This window comes from Hydra vulgaris, chromosome 12 (genome assembly GCF_038396675.1).
Source record: "Hydra vulgaris chromosome 12, alternate assembly HydraT2T_AEP".
NCBI classification, from domain to species: domain Eukaryota; kingdom Metazoa; phylum Cnidaria; class Hydrozoa; order Anthoathecata; family Hydridae; genus Hydra; species Hydra vulgaris.
In genome coordinates this window covers 74,989,197-74,995,000 of record NC_088931.1, presented here as the reverse complement: position 1 = coordinate 74,995,000, position 5,804 = coordinate 74,989,197, and positions in this window count along the sequence as shown.

The window sequence follows — 5,804 nt, the reverse complement described above, 5'->3', positions numbered from 1 at the left end:
ACTTTCGTAGCCTTACTACGACAATTATTTATGTCAAACTCATACTCTTCCAACACATTTAATATCAACTTTTATTATATCAGATCCCTACTTCTTTTCAAATTTCTAAAGCTTAAGGAACCTTTCTTTAACCTTCCACAGCTAATTATCACTGAAACACAAAAAACGAAAAGCGAAAACATTTTTCGTTGCCTTTCTAAATTTAGAAAAATTTGGATTTTTCGTTGCCCAAAAAAAAAAATCGGTTGGATTTTGTATTTGCTTGTCACAAGTCCAAAAAATATATAAAAGTGATACTAAAAAAAAACACAGGTATTTTGAATGTTAATGAGCACCTTTTATACAAGCCAGTAGGAACAAAAATCATATTGCGGATGGAGGGGGGAGAGCAACACTACTTGGTAGGTTAAATAGTAGCAGGTCAAAATTTTTTTTCAAAGGAACTTACATCGAAAATATCTTCCAAATAAGTTGTATTAATTGAACTATATTTTTGTAAAACGTTTTTCACCGCATTTTGATTTAAAAACATTTTTTGTTTAAGAGAAAGAGCTGTAATCTTATACTATAATAAAATTTATAATAAAACTCATTTGTACAAATTACAAATGAGTTTTATTATTTTTTTGTTGTTTTAAATAAAAATTTGAATAAAATTATGTATTGTTTTATATTAAGAAGATAATCATTTATTTGAATGGTTTTTTAAATCTTAAAGATTCAAAATCTATTTAGATTTACAAGTCGACGAACAACAACAAAACAAGATTGTCTTCCTCATAACATTCTATTCGTTCTAACTAATGCGGCCGTGGCGCATCGGTTAGAACGCTTGCTTTATAAGCAGGAGATCAAGGTTCGAAACAAGCTTTGGGCATATTTTCGCGTCACGGTAAGGAAGGAGGCGTGAACTTCCTGGTTAAATGCACTTCCGCGGTGCTCTGTGACAAGACCGTTAGGACTTCTTGGGGCACCTAAAATAAAACAAAACAAAAAAAAAAAACATATTTTTCTTAAAGCAGCTTCGAAAGTTGTTTAATTTTATTTTTAGGAAAAATATCTTTTACGTTGCTAATTTGTGTCAATGTTTAGTATTTAACTTATTTATAAATTAATTTTAAAGATATTTTAAATATATTTATATTCTTTCAAAATGTTTAATTTAATAATTGTTTTTTTAGAATCAAAAATTGGGTCTCTTGTATTTTTGATATTAATCCTGTTACTAATGGTAACGCCGTTAGTCCTAATTATTTATAGCTTTATAACTCTTCGCTAAAAAATAGCGAACTCGAACATCTATTAGCCGCAAAAAAGATTTTTTTAATGTATATATGAACCCACATAATTTCAATATTTATATTTATTGTTAACTTTTGATTGTTTCTTTACTCATCAAGTTATGTGTTATTGTTTATCAATTAAATGATATTAGTTTCAATTAAATAACATGCAAAACACGCGCACTCACACACACATACACACAAGAAAAATAATTCCTTCATTTTCGATTGTTATAATAAAAAATGTCGGTGCTTTTTGTAGATATGTACAATTTTATAAAAGTTTTTGTATTTTTAAAATGCTTATTTTTAAAACATTTGTTTGGACTTTATGTATGTTATGGAAAACGAACAAGATTTGTTATATTTACTTATTAAGTTTTGAAATTAGTCGATATTACAATAAAAATTATTTATTATAGGCATACTTTAAAATAAATAGTAAATGAGATCCAAGGTACTATCTAAAACTTACTTTACGATAGTTATTGAATACTTATGTTTGTGGCGATAAATATATTTTTTTAAATTACATAATAATACATAGTGGTATATCAAAACTACTGTGGTTATATGTATGTATAAAAAAATTTATATATATGGCTATATGTATGTATAAAAAATATATTTATATGGTTGTATGTTTGTATAAATAAATATATTTATATGGTTGTATGTATGTTTAAATAAATATTATTCCATAAGTTATTCTTTAAAGTATAAACGTTAAAATTATTTTCATATATAATAAAAACACGCTTTTGAAAAAACATTGTGTTTCGTTGCTTTAATAAACATTAGACCTAGCAAACTATATAAAACTATTTTTCATATACGTTTTAAAAAAAATTTGAAATTACCATAAAAAAATAATACATTTGCTAACTTAGTCGTTTTAAAGTTTGGTTGTTATGGTAATAAAGTTGATATAAGGTAGGGTAGGGTATCCAACCTACTTTTAATTGTTTATTTTTTTTTTAATTGAGTTAAATAAGTATTCCATTTAAGTTATGGAAAGCTTGGAGATTTAAAAAGCGATAAATTATTAACTGGTAAATTGATCGTTTTTATTAATCTGCTTAAAAGTTAAATTTACGGTTCGTTTATTTATACAAGTTTTCTATCAAATTTAATTTTAACTTATGCTTAGCAGTCATTTTTGAAAGAAAGTTCTGTTTTACACAAGCGTTGTTAAAAACATCTTGCGCAAATAAGGAATTTCGATAGGTAATTAAAATAAGGGCGTGCAAACTTTTAAAAAGTTTCCTATCTTTGGCTTTATCATCGTACTCGTTATCAATTTAATATTAACAATATTAGATAAGTAAATTAAAAACTGTAAGACACAACCATTTTAAACTTTTAATAGCAAAAACGAATTTAAATTAATGGATTATTTAAAAAGTAATATTTTGTCAACAAAAATTTTTTAATTTATATTTGTAACTTTTTTTAATGTTCTTAATTATCTCTATCAGTTATTATAAGTTGTACACTAATTGAAACTAAATTCAATTTATTTTATCTAAACATAAACATATTCATTATAATTTTGCTAACTTCAACCCTATGGAATGTAATTTATTTCCTTGTAAAAAAAGTTTGGGTTCGCAGTTTTTACCTATATGTCATCTGATATCTTTCTTTGTTAAACAATGCAAACAAAGAAAAGCTATTTATTTGGATAAGCATATTTTTTTTCTGATCATCCGCATAAAATTTAAAAAGTTCTTTGAATTTTAGTTGAGAAGAAACAAGAAATCGTCTCCAGAAATGTTGGGCGCTCTTCGCGTTTACAAATTAGGATTTATGTGCTAAGTAGTGTGCATACGTTGACTGATTTATTTACATAGCCGCAGTGAGTTTACCTACATAGGTGTGAAGCGTTATCGACGCTAGAGAGCAAAGATATTAAATGAACGCATTTTGATCAGAATGTCCTCTATAGTTATAGTTTGAAAAAAAGTCGAACTATTTTTGCATTTTTGTGTTTTAGCATCACTTTATAACTAATGTTTTTGTGTTTTAGCATCACTTTATAACTAATGTTTTTGTGTTTTAGCATCACTTTATCTATGTTTTTGTGTTTTAGCATCACTTTATACCTAATGTTTTTAAAAACAAATCATTAACTTTCATTGTTTCTTTTGCTGCAACATAAAGTTTATCTTTTTTTTAAAAATTCATCCAAATAATCTTTGGCTTGAGCTAGATGCTGAAATTTCTGTTCGTTTGTTTAAACAACATGACGTAAAATGCAGTATTAGCTGATTAAAATTCAATGCTGTAGTTTTCTCGCACAAACATAACACAAAGTTAAGATTATTTTTAATTCAATGAGAACTCGTCTCTTACAAACTCTAAAGAAAATTTATTTAAACTTACAATTCTTAAAGATTACCACTAAAAATCCACATAAATTACAAACCAAACGACATCAATGAATATTCCAGCATTTTACGAAATATAACCACACTCCTTCTTGACTCTTAAGGGTCAAACAAACAGTAAGGTAAACTGACCAAAATCTGGCCATTTTGCATTTATTATAATAAAAAAAATTCGCATCGCGTAATATAAAAAATAGATTAAAAAATAGAATACAATTATATAAAGTTTAAAAGAAAAAAATATTAAAGTTAACATGTGTTTAGGTATCAATTTTTTAGATGCTAACTAAAAGACCTATTTCTGGCCATTTGAAATTAATCTGATTGTATAAAGTTTAAATAAATGTTTACACTTTTTTTGAAGTGTAAACATTTATTTTTCGAATGAGAAACAAAAAAGTATAAACATTTATTTATGGAACATTCGAATCAAACATCGAATTCGAAACAAAAACATTACTATTGTGTAACTTCATAATATACAAAACATAAAAGAAAAAATGTTAGAAAAAAGGCATGTTTCAAAATTGAAGTGTAGCCTCGGACACATAGTTTAACCATGATTTTACCTCTTTTTTACCCATGTGACACAAATGTAGTATATAATTAGTTAGCATTGAACTGTTTTCAACAGATTTAAAAAAAAATTGCCTTTACAAATTACCTCTAATAAATAAGGAATGGGAATGAAAATGTCATCATTTAGAAATATAAACATTAACTTTTTACTAATAAAAATAAACACTTTAAAAACACTTTTTTCAAATCCTAGGTTTTATTGAATTTAAATGAATTACTGTTATGGGTTTGTGTATTATATTAAATGTATTATTATTTATAAAAAAAGTTGCTCGTTTTTAATATGTAAATGGATTAAGTTGCCTACCAAACATGTGTCCGATACTACCATACCTCATTTACAAGTACCTCATTTACCATACCTCATTCACAAGTTTTAAACAAAAAATTTTTTAAATATTGTAAATAAGAATGCATCTTCGATCAATAAAAAGTTATTAGTTTACATAAAAATTAGGCATATTAATATGTGAATAAAATATGATGAAACATCGCTCATCTGGTGGTGGGAAACAATACCTTGCGCTCTCAGCCAATTGCTTCTAGCCAATCGCTTCCAGCCAATCGCCTCGACATACTATGATAGATATTTTGAAAATGCTTTATTTTCACTCAAATGTTTTTAAAGTATTTAAAATCACATAACTTCATTAGTTCAAGCTGTATATCAAGTGTCGGGAGTTACCCACTGTCCAGGGCTACCCGACTTTCCCCTACAGTTTTAACAATATTATTTTCCAATATTGCTTGCAATTTGAGCAATTTACAAATGTTTAATAATTTGAATGTAATCATAAAGACTTTAAAAATACCAAACATTGAGTTTACGGAGACAAAAAGTTTCAAGTATGTTTTCGAAGCATTGAGAAGTCTTCGTATATTTTAAACTGAATTTTTTAAAAACTACCAAGCTGAAATATTTTTTTTATTTTATAACAGAACAATCACACTCTTCATTAAATATTTTAGTGCTTTTTAAATACGGTCAGAATTAGGGCGTGGCCAGAATTAGGTTAGTTTACCCGAATCATATATATTTTTAAGCATGCATTGCTCTCGAGCACTTCCTTGCAAAATAACGTCTGTTTCTTAAAGATGAAGCTGTACAATTTGCTTGTTTTGGAAACACTTTCAATTTGGTCTTCATTGTTTTCCCCGATCTTTTCACAATTATTTCCCACATTTATACCCACTTCCGGAATATATCTCTACGTCAGGAATAAGGCATAACGGCTGAGTTTCATATCGAAGACTGGTGTGATTCACATGACACGGAGCCCCCATCCTTTTATAAAACTTGTTGTGAAATGTCTTTGATTACTAACACTTGCTCCAACATGGTAAGAAAAAATTTACACTAGGTGGCTTCAATCAAACTTTATCACCAGTTCTAAATATTTGGTTTGTTCCATTTTCTTTCAGAAAACTTCTTTTTTTTAATCTCTTGATACCAACTTGATAACTATTTATTTTGTACATTGGTCTTTTTCTATTTTTTAATGAAAACTTGTGATTTAAAATCGTCTTTGAATATTCTGTGTCCACCATAGCT